Genomic DNA, 16,710 nt, shown 5'->3' on the forward strand with positions numbered 1-16,710 from the left:
GAGGGATACACATCTGAACCATGAGCTAGTTTGAGTTGCCCCACTTGGAAAAGGAAAAGGAGGAGGTGAGGCCATGGGAACCAGGAAGACTGGTTAAACTAGGACATTCTGATGCAAGAAGTAGGAGGAAGTCCTGGGTCACCGACTGAGATGACAAGAGGTGGAAGTGTTGGAAACAAGGGTTTATGGAGAGACAAAAAGGACACCGAAGCCCAAAGTTGAGCCAGAGAAGAGCTACTGTCAAATCCTAATCATAGAGAAGTCCAAAAGAAAGCTCTGTCAAGTCCTGCGGAAAGAGACTGGAATAAGGTAAGAGATGAGTATAAGAGAAAGTAGAGTATAGCCACAGTTGGGCAACATCTTGTCACATCTTCCTGGCTTCTTGATGGTATATGTCCTGCTAACTTGCAGCCCTGTTGTAAACAATTAATTAATAATTGACTCTTCATTTGCCTAAAGTCATGCTCTTTATTTCTTCTTTTATATACTGCTCTCTGGGAATAGAATTGATATCCATTTGGGTGGTGATGTTGGGACAAGGGTTCAGTACATAGTCCATATACTAGGCGAGGTGGTTCTAGAGAACAGGGTGGGAACTTTTCTATAGTCTTCTCTACTAATTTTAATTTTACAAATCCGGAAAGGTGGCCTTACCTTAACTCATGATACAGGCAATTATTTCAATGTACAAAATGAGTTAGAAATTTCATTTTGTTTCTCATTTCACTGTGATATACATGACATCATCAGTTCAGACTATACTACTAAGCTTTAGAAACATTACACCAAGCCTTGCCAAAATGAGACAATGAATTCTTTCCAAGCTTTCTCTAGAGACTTGGATCTATGACATGAAACCCTGGCTAGAAACTAACACACCAGATAGGAATGTCAGAAGAGGGCAGGATTAAATAGACACCAGTTCTAAAGAGTAGAGTCTCAACAAAGTTTCTTCTAGGTGGTACTCATACTTTCTCATTGACCCATGCTTTGTATTTTTACTGGTTGGGACAGCATTTTTGGCCAAGAGTAGATCTAAGATCCTGATTCTTGAATGGCTTGGCAGGGCAACAGTCCCAGCCTTTCCCTCCAGGTTGCAGAGATGCTACAATATTTTCTCGGACCAACATTGGTTCAGGCTGGAGGGGCAGTATCAATTTTGAGTTCCTGTTGTTGCACAGAAGTCAGAGGACTTGTCTGACCTTTGACTAGGCTTCAAGACAGTCTGTCCCCTCAAAGGCAATTTGGGTGAAGAGCCAATCACACAAGAAGGCTATAAATGGCCAGGTCCACTCCAGAAGTTATAAAAACACTCCCAGGTAAGTGTGTGAGGAATAACACTTCACTGAAGACTCTGAGGCCAGAAGAGGGAGAATATGTGAAGGCTCTAATATGGCTTTGGGATTGACAGCTTATTATATTTACACTAGGGTCAAGGTCACAACCCTGTCTGTAGTGGGAGCTAAGTCCTACTGTCAATCATCAGGGGAGTGGCTGGATCTATCAGACATGGCACAGAGTTTCATCACCTCCATGCTGGCTGCCAGGGGGAGCAAGCTATGCCTCCTTCAGAGCTCTGACCCAAGGGTGGATAGAAGAAACCTTGTTCTCAGTTTCCCATACCACAGCTGAGACAAAGTAAATCCTGCTGAAAACTCCACTGATGTTAAGAGAGAATAAGAGAGAGGCTATGTAAATATTTACTTACTCCCTTCTTTCTTCTCTCCTCTCCATCCCAAAAATCACTGCTCAAATTCCAGCTTGCATTGTCTCTTGTCTGGGCTTGTGCAGCCACTTCTCCAGTTATTTCTCTACATCCTTCCTCCCCCACCCCAATCCATCCTGGCAACTATATCTGATTTCTGTTCAAAATCCATCAATGCCCTCAAGGAACTACTTGTTTCTAGATTCATCTGAAGCCTCATCTCCCCACATGTGTTCAGGGCATTTTCTCACTGTAGACTGGGAGGTCCAGGAGAGCAAGGTTGTCTCCTTCACTGAAGTTGCCCAGTAACTATGGTAACACAGGGTGTACAACACGTGAGCCATAGAGAATTGTTAATTCTATTTCCTTTGATTACTCTCGCGGTTGGCATAGCCCTGGCTTCCTGTGCTGATGCATTGGCAGAACCAGTCACATAAAGGGTAATTAACAATAGGAAAAATGTCCCTTCTTCAGTTTTACTCTGGAGGCCAGATTTTTTAAAAAATATATATTTTTGGTTTTAAGAGTATGCAGTTTCTTGGGAGGATTAAATGTACCAAAGAGACTGAAATTTCTTAAATGTAGGCTAAAGGGAGACTACTTATTATTTTTACCACTATGTGAAAATTATGCCAATTGTATCTTCTTGGTGACTAGAAAATGTCTCTAATAAAACTTGTGTTTTTCTGAAAGTTTTTTTTTTTCAACAGGAAGATTACGTCCCACTGGGCTAGACAGTATTGTTGATTATAACAATAAGATACACAAAGGGTAAAAAAAAGTCACAAAAATTTTTGGATCAGGAAATGCTTAAAGTGTTTCCAAAAAATGTTTATCAGGAAATGTTATTCCAGAATCAAAACATTTCCTGTCTGACGATTATACTTTGGAGAAAAATCATGTGATGTGATGCCAGGTATGGGGTCTTATAAAAAAGAATTTTTATGATGGGATTTTTTTTTTTAAAAGAATTCATTATAAGTATAAGAAGTGAGAATTGCCCAGAATCATACTTTGCAAAAAGTTTATTACTTACATAAAAATGTAAGCCTTATACCTTATAGAAAAATATAGCAAATAAAGTGGAAATTCACCAATCTCTTATCAGTCAGAAATGACTACTCATAATATTTCAATGAATTTAATTCCAGGGAGTCTCAGTGTAAATATATGTGCTTGTGTTTAATGTTATGTAAATAGTTTTAATGATAGCTGCTATATCCGCAACATATCATAGATATCTTTCTCTGTCAGTAAGTCTAGATCTACAGTATTAATATTCACAATTGTGCCTATATATCGCATATATCCACTGGGATGTTCCTAGCTTGAGTGGCAGGTCTCCAAACATCAAGTCCTCATGTGATATATGAAAAAAGCTGGGTCGGAGGGATGGGGGAGAAGGGAGCACCTAAGTGGGTGGAGGAGTCTTTCTTGGAAGTAATCTTCCTCATATGTGTCTACAGTCAGGACCAGTCATATGCCCATCCTAGACACTACCAAATAAGAATGAATTGATAAGATACGGTCAGTCAATCTGGGATTTCTTCTCTGTGACTGACTGCATTACTACCTAAACAAAAACAGGGTTATGTGAGTCAGAAAAAGGAGAGGAGATATAAGAAGCAAGTTTAAATCCATGAATTCACAATGATACCAACAAACAAACTCATTTGGTCACCACTGGAACATACTAGTGAAACTACTCATTGTTTTGAAAACTGGCAAATCAAGAGAAAGAATCATGTTTGTCCTATATCACTGGGAAATAAAATCATTGAGGAAAGTATTTCCTGTCTATAGACATATTCCAGCTAATAAATGAAGAAATGATAGAGTTAGAATTTCACCATTTAAAACATCTACTGAATTGCGTTAGTATCTAGTTCAGTGTATCATATTCAGTATAGCATGGATGTAGGCATTGAGTATCAACAACTATTAGCGCAGAAACAATACAACATTCTATTCCTCCCAATGGAAGGACACAACACCATCTAAGAAGGCATCTTGCCAAAAAGTAAAAAATAAAACCTGAATATAATCAAGGTTCTAGATTACTAATTTATGGGAAATATGGAGACTTCCCTCAAGAAATTCCAGATTTAAGAAGATCTAGAGAACAAAGAACAAAGAACAAAGATCTAGAGAACAAAGCATATATATATGCTGAACTCTGAAAAGATCTTTCATGATCAAGGAATTAGTGTTAGTTTTTCAAAGTATCATAATAGTATTTTGGTTGTTTTTCAAAAGAGTCTCCTTATATTTAAGAAACATCCACTGAAATATTTACAGATGAAATGATAAGATACTTCAAAATAATATGGTAGTTTGGTTAAGACAAGTTTGGCTCTGAATTGCTAATTGATGAAGCTGAATGATAGGTGCATGGGGGCTTATTAATCATTCTGTCTAATTTTGTATATGTTTGAAATTTCCCCTAATAAAAACTAAAAAAGAAAGGAAGAGAGAGAGGAAGGAAAAGAGCAAGAAATAGAGAGTACTTTTAGGTGGACAATCAACAGCATTTGCCATATTTTAATTTATCTGACTAGTTTGTTATAGAATATATAGGTTGCTTTCTACTTTTCCCAATTATAAAAATGCTATACACCTTTCTGCATATATCTTTTCATACTAATAAATTCCTAAATGTGGAATTATTGAGTCAAATGACAAATTTAATACCTAAAGTCAAAGCTTTCCAAAGGAGTCTCCCAAACTACATTTTTAAGATTTTAGAATTATTTAAATAAAATCAGTGAGAATTTTATTAAGACATTATATTTATAAATTAATTTTAGGAAAATTGGCATCCTTATATTATCGCGTCTTCCTATCTACAAATAGCATGTTTCTCCATTTTGCCTTCTTTTATCTCAATAGTTTTATAGTTTTCTTCACATTGATTTTTGTATATTGATTTTGTAGCAGGCTGCATCACTACACTCTATAATTTCTAAAAGTTTCTCAGTATATTTTCTTGGGTTTTTGAGGTATACATAGGTCATGCCCAAAGCGGGAAAAACTAAAGTGATGTTTGACAAGGAAATCCAGAAACACCCAAATCTTGTTCTTGACCTTCTTTTCTCTTAAGTTCCCTAGAAAAATATATACACAAGCACACACACACACACACACACACACACACACACACACACAAAATCAACAAACAAAAACCAAACCAAACCAAATGAAAAAACCAGAGCAAGGGAAATGATCACTATTATCTGATGATTTGCCCTGGGCTCTCATGTTGAACTCAGCAAATTAGGCCACACAGTACACCATGTATGCTTACCTGGTTTAGAACCAAGGCAGGCCATGAAATCTTCCCTGTTTATCTTTACCTTAGAATCCCGTCCTCAATCTTGGCTCTTGCTCCTGCAATGTACTTGGCCGGGAGAAAGTTGTATAAGAGCAAAAAATTATTTGCTCCAAAGCTTGAGGCAGGTAGACTGCATCACTGAGCTTATCTTGCCTTTTGGGCACAATGAATGAAAAGCCACAAGTGGACTTAATATGTCGGCTATCTCCCAAGAGGGGGCTCTGACATTGTTTCCTCAACCCTATTAAAAGAGCCGTAAGAGCCCTTCCCAGTAGCTCCACTGGACATTGTGCTACCATGGCAGAGAATAGCTCCATTCCCTTGGGAGAGTACCTATAAAATGCCTTTGAACTTGATCAGTCCAAAATTGGAATGGAGGTAGGCAATAGGGGAAAGGAGCTGTGTGTGTCCCTTAGTCCACAAATCTAACTGCATAGTTTATGAGTAATGATAAATTTTCTACATCCTTTTCAGTCTTCATATTCCTTACTTTATTTTCGTATCTAGGTTCATTAGCTAGTGCTTCCAGAATAGCATTGGAACATTAAGTATGTATTTATTCTTATATTTAATGGACATGCTCTTAGAATTTCACTGTTAAACACAAAGCTATCTTCCAGTGCATATATGTAGCCATTTACTAAAATATCTTTTATCAAAAATGAATATTGAATATTGAATTTTATCAAACATGCTCCCAGCATCAATTAAAAGGTTTCTATTTCTTTAACTTATTATTATGTAGAAGTATGTTAATGTTTTCTCAAAATTAATCAAAATTTTCTCAAAATCGTCTTCTTCCTCTTTAAGCCCATCATACTGTTGCACTGAGTTCAAGGACTCTTAATGTCCCACCTGGGCTGATCAGGTAGAGTCTTAACGTGGTCCCCTGACTCCAGGCTCACCATCCTCCCCACTACACAACAGGGGCCTCCTCAACACAAAGGGCATTATGTCATCCTCTTGCTTAAAATCCATTGTTGGATCCTGTGATATATCTTGCTGTTACATTGCCAAGGCCTTTTATTATTTGACCCATTTACTTTCTACTTCATGTAGAAAGAGGCCATGTGGTCAAATGGAAAGAGCTCTAGATTGGAATCAGAGATGGATATGAGTCCTAGCCCTGCCTCTTATTAGTTATGAGACCCTAGGCAAGTTAGTTAAGTCTCTACTATTTCATCTGAAAAACAGAGCCAGAATTAAGTTACAGTTTATGGTAGGGACTAATTAAGACAATGTACTATAAAGAGTGCAACCCAAGAAAGCACTCAAGAAATTACTGCTACTTTAATCTACCATCACTCTATCCCCACCACATATCCTTTGCTCTGCCTTATTAAGCAGCTTACAATTCTCAAACACATCATGTTCTTTCTTATTCTACTTGGAAGGCTTCCCTTCCCCAGCATCTCCATCCCTAACATTTGTTCTCTTAGCTCACTTGTGCACATCCTTAAAACTTAACACCAAAGTTTTTCTTTTGTGAAGGCTTTCTTGACCTCCTTCTGGTAGTTTGTTGTTCTCTCATTATTGCCATAGTAACACCATCTTCATTGCTTTGTATTCTAGCACTCTGCTGGGATACATCATGCCAGGTACCACGGTAAAGAGGAAGAAGGGTCTGTAAAGCCACAGCATAACTGATATTTCTCTAAAATACAGAGAGTTGGGCAGTGCTGCCTTTGTGCCTTCCACATCAAAGTGGCCTGGGCACATATTCTCTCCCACACAACTGGCAGTAGCCAGGACCCCAGGAGTGTCTCCTGTCCTCACTCAGGAGTAGCAAAGGAGGAAGATGCTACAGGGTGTCTACAGACTTATACTAGAACACTCCATCTTTCCAGCCCCTATGGACTTTAAGGAGGGCTAATATTCCTAGAGGTTGCCCTTAGATGATGGAGTCAGAAATTTATTCTTTTTTATTGCAATCTGGCTATGATCTGTAGGGATATAGGTTATAATATCAAGAACATTTTCTGGAATACTTTAAGAGAAATGATAAATGATGAAATAATAGATCAAAAAAGAGCACAAAAAATGTCTACCTGGTATACAGACTACCACTTCTCTTCTGACCAAGGAATGTGTTGTGTTTAATGATCTTCTTCCCCCTTTCTCTCCTTCTTTTCTCTAGAACAGCTCCCTCATTCAGAATCCTTGCCCCAAAACCATCCTTTTCAACCTTTAGCTTTTGGCCAGTTGGTATTCCCTGAGTTTGGTCAGCTTATTCAATCCAAGTCTTTGCTTTAACTTTTTTTGGGTTTGCAATATATTATTATCTTAAACATAGTAAGGGAAAGTGGAGGCAGGTGCATGGGACACTCTGTACTATTTTTTCAACTTTATGTGAATCTATAAGTATTTTAAAGTAAAAGGTTAAAAAATAATTTCTTCCTCTTTAAAAAGGTTAAAAAAATATTTCTATGAGGAATATCTCATCTTCCCACCTTGTGCAATGGCACTGTTGTTATCATTCATTTGATGGATAATGAGATTCTGTTCTTTGTCCTATGAGTGGGTTGATGCATTGAAAAAAGCCTGAAATGATGAATCTAAAGACTTCAGACAAATTACTTCATAACCTGGGCATCTATAAAATGAGGATTTACATTTAATCTCTCAGTTCTATGATAATGCAAAGAAACATTATATAAATTACCAAGATTTGTCAGATAAATATCTTACATTAAAAGTGATTAAGGAATAAATATCTACTTATTGCATAGTATAACAAAGGTAAAATTTTCAATGTTAGATATGTTTCAAGATTATTATACTTAAAATGTTGTATAAATCCAAATTATTGTATTTAAAATACTACAGAGTCAAAACATGTAGTGAAATCAGATACTGCCTACCGAACTAATGGTACTCTAGAGAAGTGGTCTCTAGGGTACCTGAATGGCTCAGTTGGTTAAACAACTGCCTTCGGCTCAGGTCATGATCCTGGAGTCCTGCATCAGGCCCACCGCTCTGTGGGGAGTCTGCTTCTCCCTCTGACCTTCTCCCCTCTCATGCTCTTTCTCACTTTCTCTGTCTCTTTCTCTCAAAAAACAAATAAACAAACAAACAAACAAAAAAAACAATTAAAGATTAGTAATGACAAGAAATCACTGGGAAAAAAAAAGAAGTGGTCTCTAAACATTTTGGTCATGTACTTAGATTACAAAAAATATGCACTATTGTCAATCTACATATTAAATATTAGTGAAGTTTGATTTGTTAATTTAGATAAAAATAGAGATATTCTAAAAGTTTCTTCCCAACTTCTCTAGAGGTTAGATTTGTTACAAGAAATTTCTGCTTTTATATTTTCAGATTATACCTGTTGAATCCTCTGTTCTGATCATTCTTGCTATAATCATATATTAACACTAAGTCCTCCATTAGCAGTATGATTCATGGTAGAACCTGGAGAAAGTCTATCCCATGTCTTACTGTTTTTTATCGTTTAGTGTCTTTAATCTTAGTGCTTTTAAAAAGTCCTAAGAACTTCAGGACCTTTAAAAAGTATTTTATTTTTAAAATAACTAAATCTTAAATACTACTGTGTAAAGGAGTATTATACCTTTAATTAAAGAATTATTATATAGGTTGATTTTTAAATTATTCATTACATTCTGTATGAAAGTGGTTTTCTATAATTTTGCTTTCTTAATAGTGACTTTTAAAATGCCTTAAATATATAACAGTCTGGATAAAGGAAAAATGTGGCTTGAGTGTTTGAATTAGTAAAAATTCCTGTTTAATGAACCACCTCTAAACTTGTTTAATGATGAATTTCAGCTTTGGTGGTCATCAGAGGAAAAGCCTTTTCCTGAACAGAAAAGTCAGTCAGTGGATTTTTTATGCAGACTCAGTGTTATGCAGCTTTGACACAAGGAGAAGAAGGAGAGAACTGATTAGGTATCAACCACTCATAAGAAGTCAGTTTATCACACCATGGATTAATGCTTATGTTTAGGTCTCTTAATGACATATGGAAGCATATTTGAGTAGCTAAAGGGCACGTAATCAATGCTATTCGATTCCACAAACATTTATGAAGCAGTTATGGTACAGAGAAATAAGGCATGATCTGTGTTCTCAAGAATTTCACAATCTAGTGAGATATAAAAATCACAAATAGTAAAAGGAAGGTATGTTTAGTGATTAAACCCCCATCTTATCGCACTACCTTCCTTAGTCTGACCACCTTCTCCCTTAGATAAATACTGTCGGGGAAGTTCTTTCTAATTAACCTTTTCAAATAAAAAACCCAGGCTGTCCTTTCAGTTATGGTTATTTTACCTTTTATATTAAAAGGCCAAAGGGTAACTGATTGTTTCAGGAGGAAAAACTTGTCTTAGGCAATACCATGCATGTAAGACTCTTGCCCCGCTCATAACCTACAAAGTCAAGTAAATGCAAGCCTCCTTCTGGGTTTTATTGGAGCCATTCTGTGATAATAGACACAGATGTCTGCCAACTACAGCGACTGCAATAAAAACACCTAGAAATTCTGGATGGATGTTTTCCCAATGAATGACAAAGGCCAGACCAAACAACACCGTCATGGTCCCTGTGGGTTGACATCTCAGTCTACGCAGCTGTGCTACTTTTTGGCAAATCACTTAGATGTTGAACCTGTGTCCTCATTTAAAAGCCACTGTAAAAGCGTTCAGCTTACCTCGCAGGAACAGCTAGTAACTGTAGTGGTGAAGCATTTTACCAAAACCCACTCAGGTCAACGTTAAGTGTAGTAAGGTGGAAGAAATTATTGCACATTATAAAGCTGTGGCGCATTTTACTAAAATCTAGCAAGGCCAACAGAAGTGCAGTGTAATACAAGAAATTACTAAATTAGTAAAGGGATAAGTGCAGTTCCAAAAGACCTTGATCCCAAGGTAGCTCAGGTCACTCCCTCAAGACAAATCACTCATTATTTCGACATTCATATTCGAAGGGTACAAGACTTCCGCCCCACAGCAGTGAGGTGAAAACTGGGGGGAACCATACGAAGACGCGATCTGAGCTTCCGGGTGGCGGGACCACCACAAGAAAAAAGCAGAGAAAGGCTGGGGGACGCGGACTGTAGAAAAGGTTGCCCACGCAACCTTTCGGGTTGGGCATCTCCAAATTCTCAAGCCTTTGGGGCCCAGAACCTGGAGAAAGGGGTATCCCACAGAGCGGAGATGGGCTCCCCGGGCGAGGCGGGTGCAGTCCTGGGGTCCGCTCCGAGAAGACCGGGAGTAGTTGGGGAAGCGGCGGGGGCGGCAGTGGGCAGCCGGGCGAGAGGAGGAGGGGCGAGGCGCCGTCGCCTGCCCCCTCCCCTCGAGTGCGCTCCCCTCCCTTCCCGTCCCCGGCCTGGCACCCGAGCGCAACCCGCCGAGGCCGGGCTGCTTCAGGGGGAGGCGCCAACTCGTCGCTGCGCCGGGCCCCCAACCGAGCAGTAACGGCGACCCAGAAGGCGGAGCGGATGCGGCTCGGGCCTGCGCTGAGGTAAGGCTACAGGATGGCGTAGGAAGTCAAGAGGGGACGCCAGGCTCGAAGCCGGCCACTCTCAGATCCCCCCCCTCAAGCGGCCTTTTCTCTCCGCCCCCTCAGTCCGAGCTCCCGGACGCGGCGAAGGCGGACAAGCAGCCCCCAGGGTTACACCCCCAACCAGGCCTAGGGCCGAGGCGTCGCCGCGCGTGCGCAAACCCGCTGGGGCGGGGGGGGGGCTGGGTGCGCGACTCAGGAGATTGTCCCCCCACCCAGGCCGCGGGCTCAGGCGGCACTGCGCATGCGCGAGACTGAGGGCGGGTGTCGTGAGCAGGCCGAGGGTCTTGGCTGGCCTCGCCACCGCGGAGCCTTCACCGCCTTCCGCAAGCGAGGCAGGGCGTCATCCCGGCCTGCGGGGGCGGCGGCTGCCTTAGAGTTTCTCCTTCTCTCCCCGTTCTTCGCTCCGCGTAGGCTGCTGCTGTTTTTATTTCTGTCGCCTCTACTCGAGGCTGGTGTCCGCAAAACCCATTCACCTAGCTCCTGGCCGCGAACCTGCTCCCTAACTCAGTATGATGCCTTTGACCTTGGCTGCTGGGGTTGAGGAAAGGCAGGGAAAGTTTGGCTAAGCGAGGCGAAGCCGCTGTGGAGGGAGGGGAGGAGTCGCCGTAAGCCTTTATTTTAAGCCCGAAGGTATTGCTCTGCTCGGCCCCGGAACAGATGTTTTCAGACGCTGAAAACTTTCCAAGTGCCCCGCCTTGGCCCGATTTGGAAGGCGAGTTTAGAGCGAACTTTTGTTCTCGTTCTTCGGGAAGTTACATAAAATGTCGGAGCAGTGTGAGTCCAGGACTGTCACAAAATGCATGTCACAGAGCTGCCTCCTACAGCTCTTGGCGGCTTAGTCTTAGAGCTGAGTGAAAGTGGTGGAGTTCACAAAGAGCTTTGCGACGACGCTCTTTCCCCCAGACTCAGAATGACTGTTTAATGTTTATTGTCATTTGTTTTATGTTTATTGTTATTAATGTCACTGTTTAATGTTTATTGAGCCTCGTGGCTTTGCACCTTTCTAGTACCAAGTTAGAACTTGGCTTTACACCTTCGTGCGCAGTGGTACTTAGTGAAAGTCAGTTTGGTGACTTCTGAGGCTTCTTGGAGCCGTTTTTAACAATGTCATTACTGTGCTTTGTAATCTTATATGATGTGCTGATACAGAAATTTAGGGGCTGGAGTTGAAGAAGCTCTTACTATCAGGGAATCTGAGTACTCTAGGTGAAAGGTAATCTCTATTTCCCAGGGCTGGAGTTGAAGAAGCTCTTACTATCAGGGAATCTGAGTACTCTAGGTGAAAGGTAATCTCTATTTCCCAGGGCATTCAGACACACACACAAACACACACACACACACACCCACCCACCCACCCACCCACCCACCCAGGGCTGGAGTTGAAGAAGCTCTTACTATCACACACACACACACACACACACACACACCCACCCACCCACCCACCCACCTACCCAGGGCTGGAGTTGAAGAAGCTCTTACTATCAGGGAATCTGAGTACTCTAGGTGAAAGGTAATCTCTATTTCCCAGGGCATTCAGACACACACACACACACACACACACACACACACACACACACACACACACAGTAGTAGGTAAAGGCAATTAGAATGATACATTCAGCACACCCCACTTCTACCATGCTGCCCTCATTGGGCTTGCTGGGCTTAAGTGGGCCTCTACCCAGGGCCTAAGGCGTTTGCTATTTCCTCCATGCTCAAAGCTTAGTTTCCCCCTTCACCCAAGTATGTATGGCACCTACCTTAATTCAAGACTCAAAACAATTGCCGTCACTTCAGAGAGGTGACTCAAGTCATTTAAAATAGCCACTGTTCTCTTTCCAACCTCTTACCCTGTTCTCTTTGGCTTTATAGCACTTACCACTGATAATACCTATTTCTATGTGTATGCTCTGTCTCCCCCATATTCGGAGCACAGTAGATATTTGTTAAGTGTATAAATGGAATTAAAATCTGACTGCAGCATTCATTCATTCAACAAATACTGCGTGACTACTTTCCATCAGGTTCTGTTCAGGTGTTTAAGATATGTCAGTGAACAAGATAGACAAGGATCCCTTCCCTCTGGAGCTAAACATTTCTAGAAAAAAATGACTGATAGTAAACATATTTGGTTATCATTTAGAAAATTATAAGTGCTATGAAAAATGGAAAAGAAGAGCTGAGAAAGAGGACTAAGAGTACAGGTGTGGGTTGCAATTTTATACAGCATGGTTATGTTGGGTCTGAGGATAAACTGAAGGTGATGTTCAAGACAGAGAACTAGTTTTTCAAATTATCTTTCTGGAGAAAATGTTCCTTGCCATTCTCCAGTATAAATTTGATGGGGGCCCACAGCATGACCATTGTGACAAATAGAACCTTATTTTGTATAGGTAAACATTTTTTTTTCCAAATTGGGTACAAATTATTCAGAATTTTATGGTTTAACCTAATATATCAAGTGAAGAGACTGGGCTCTTAAGTAGAAAGGACTAGCCAAATGAATACTACAGATGTGTTGAGAAAAAGTGTATATTTTCTGCACATATTACTGTACTTTGCAATTCTTAATGTCTCTCTGACTGATTAGTGAAAACTAGTTTTCAGAGAGTCGTCAGTTGCTTTTCTTTATTTGAAACTATGTTGAAAGGTCACCTGGTATGATATCATGTGATAAGTTATTAGATTATTAATCTTAGAGATTTCTGAATAAACCAGACAAGACTTAGAGAAAGTGGCTGATAGAGAGGAACAGTTTTAGAAAGTAAAGTGTGTCTTTTGGGCCCTTTACTTAAGTAGATTACAAACACTATATAAAAAACTATTAATCTGGAACTATAACTATAAGGTACCTATGGGGTTTGTCTAAGCCTTGAGGAGTTTGTCATATTTAATTTTGGTTTTATCATTTGGTTAGAATGGAATTAAAATGCCTCTAAGGTACCACTACTTTTGAGGTTTACTGGAGTTGAATTAATATAAATCAAAATTGACCAGACAAGAGAGATTTGAAACGAGGAGTAGAATTATCAGTGGTGCAGAATGACATCAAAGACTCCTGTTTGAGGCTGAAAATAGAGGACTACATGGGGATATTTACTTCAAAGCAGCAGATAATTTGCCTCTCTGAGAGGGATATTTATAGTACCCTTCAGTGAAAGGCAGATATCCTTCTCACTTTCATTCTCCAGAAGGAATACGTGTCTAGTTCACATGGTGATCCCATCTTAACAATATGAGAGTCTTTAGGAAATTTAAGGCATAATAGTTTCTTTCAGCATATATCTGACACTGAAGTGTGTGTCTTAGTGTCTTCAGCCTTGCTGATCTAACCCGAGCTAATATTATGTATATCTCTCCATGGAAGATATTTTGAGCTAATGAGTACCAGATAGTAAGTAAATCATAAATAGATCACATTATAAAATGTTTTGTATTAAATTCACTGTATATGATACCAAACAAAATGACCCCCCCCCGCAAAAGAAAAACCAAACCAAAACCAAACTAAACCAAACAAAATGAATCCCAAATGGAAATGAGCCAAGGCTAAGAAAGCCTACCATGCTGAAGGAATGTTTATGTTGTGGGACAAAGATCTTTCACAGTTAGAATTTTTAAATTATTATTATTGTACTAAATCTATAAGGACCTAAATTTCAAATGGATTTACAGATTTTTTTCAAGTACTAACTCATTTTAGCTAGTTTAACAACATAAATGCATTTGTATAGTTTATGTTGATAATTTTTCATATTTGAAAAAGGTACTTTTGCTCTGTATATTTGAAAAGGCTAACTTTAATGAGCTCAGTAATCTCTTCAAACTAAATACAAGTTTCCTTGGGACTGAAGATCTACCTCATCTCTCTTGATGAAATTTGGAAACCTTTTTCCAAACATAATTAAAATAACAGTGATGTTTCTATGTTCTAAGTCAGTTTGATGCTTACCATAAACCTGGCAATATAATTTCCTTTGAGGTTGTACCTTTGTCATAGTTGTGCTTTTTAGTTTTTCAGTTTTGTCTGTCCTTTTTGTGTCACATTAGTTAGCAACTGTGTAGGTATTTTACTGTTATTTGTAGTAGGCTTATTGCCTCTCATTCAAGTAGAGGTAAATTATAGTTATCATTCTTTTTTACAAGTGATAATTGGGATCATGTTTTCTTGTATTTTTATCATTTATAACTTACAGATGACGTATCACTTAATGGTTCACTTAGAATGTTGGGAAGCATCATTATCCCACTGACATTTACTTGGTCTGGAGCTCATTAACACACTGTTACTATAAACCATGCTGGCATCCAAAAAGACATTAGTTTTCTTTAATGTCCTATTTCTTTGTTTATAAAAGTGGCATCAACTATATTGCCCAGATGGGAGAATTTGTTAAAAGCATTGAGTTCTATATTGCAAGAAAACTTTTTTATGTATTTTATTTTTCAAGCATGGCTTTAGAGTTGACCTCATATTATTAAGTTGAATTAATTATATATTTATATATAATTATTTCCTATAATAATGTAATATAATATTGCAATATGTTATATAATATACCAAATAAAATAATATTTATAGAAGAATATATTTATATATAATAATATAATTGTGTATATATATGTATATATACGTATGTAAAACACTGGGTTTTCTTTGCAGAAATTACATTTTTTTTCACTATAGGAATTACTTCTAAAGAACGGTTATTAGCTCTTGAAGTTCCTGGTTAATTGTAAAAATCAGTTTCCATGGAAGATGCTTTCTTCTCATAGATACAGTATGTCTAGTTTATTAAATCTTAAGGCCCACAAGTACTGCTGTGTTGGGGTAATGTTGACATAAGCACCTGGGAGGTGGATATCTTTTTGCTCCACGTTATTTTGTTTTTTCTCTTATGTAAGTTTGCTTTCAGCTTAGTACCTACTGCAGATACCACATCAACATTTGTTGAATAAATTAGGCAAATGAATGTATGTCCTGTAATCAGCTTAACTCTTTATTTGGGTCAGAGGTATTACCAAGTAATATAACACATTGTCCTATTAGCAAACACACTGATTAACATTGATGACCAACAATACTATGTAGAGGCTGCTTATCATATACTTTGTGTAGGGAACTGAATAACTTGACCTGTTGTGAATTGATATGTTTCTCATGTTCAGTTATCAAAAGACTGTCTTTTTATCCACCGTCTCCAACTGCGTAGCTATTAAGAGTGTAGGGAAAACTCTCAAAATACAAATTGCAAGATTAAGGAGTTATCTGTTCCAAACAGGGATAATTTGGAAATAAATTGCTGAACTGTACAAGTTTAAGAAAACAGATATAATCGGTTGAAATGTTGAAAGGGGTGGTCCAAGATGGTGGTGTAGAAAAACCCTAATCTCACCTTCTCACATAGACATACCAAATCTCCAGCTACATATGGAAAAATTCCCTCTGAAAAAGACCAGAAAACTAGCTGAATAGCTACTTCACAACAAAACAGTAAAAGGGCCACGTATGCACGGTTTCACCAAAAACCCCACTGCCAGAGTGGCAACCCACAGTTGGGAAGCATTTCACAAATCTGGAGCTTCTTTGATGAATGAGGGGTTTATATCCCACATCAGGCACCCCAACCCCTGGAACCTGCAATGAAGAGATGAGCTCCCCAAACATCTAGCTTTGAAAACCAATGGATCTTACATCCTGGAGACCCAAAAGGCTGTAGAGAACTGATATATTTCTCTTAATGGGCTTGCATGTAGACACAGTTGCCTTGGGAACCAGCACAAAAGCAGCAGTTTGAAAAGCACCTAGACTATATGTGAAGATTTATTTTCTAACCTTAAAGCTTCTGCTGATTGGAAATTTTTCTGGGGCAGAGGTGCTGGTGGATGTCATTTTCGCACTCTTCCTCTACCTATACCTTGGGCAGGCATGCCTGTGTTCCTGGGTTTCATGGGACTGTAATGAACAGAGAGACAGTTCTTGGTAGGCTGTCACCCCCAAAGCTCTGCATAGACAGCAAACTGAAACACACCCCCAGTCTATTTGTGAAAAAAGCCTATTTACTTCTCCTGGCACTTTGGCCCAAGACTTCAGGTCTGCCAGACATCTAGAGGCTACAGAGGTCTCTCAGGGAATATTGGCTGTGGG

The 16,710-nt window shown here is 39.2% G+C and overlaps 1 protein-coding gene across 5 annotated transcripts in view; it reads left to right on the forward strand.

Annotated features, from left to right (window-relative positions):
- The first annotated feature begins 236 nt into the window (after positions 1-236).
- Positions 237-16,710, forward strand: part of RCBTB2 (RCC1 and BTB domain containing protein 2) — a 55,695-nt gene continuing 39,221 nt past the window's right edge. For 2 of the 5 annotated variants that reach the window (XM_045978066.1, XM_045978069.1), the window contains exon 1: positions 10,136-10,520. The gene's annotated coding sequence lies outside the window, so the exon portion shown is untranslated. Of the gene's footprint in view, positions 310-10,135; positions 10,521-16,710 lie in introns of those variants that run through there. The other 3 variants (XM_045978067.1, XM_045978070.1, XM_045978068.1) reach the window with 3 other exon arrangements.

Source organism: Meles meles, chromosome 14, assembly GCF_922984935.1.
Source record: "Meles meles chromosome 14, mMelMel3.1 paternal haplotype, whole genome shotgun sequence".
NCBI lineage: Eukaryota > Metazoa > Chordata > Mammalia > Carnivora > Mustelidae > Meles > Meles meles.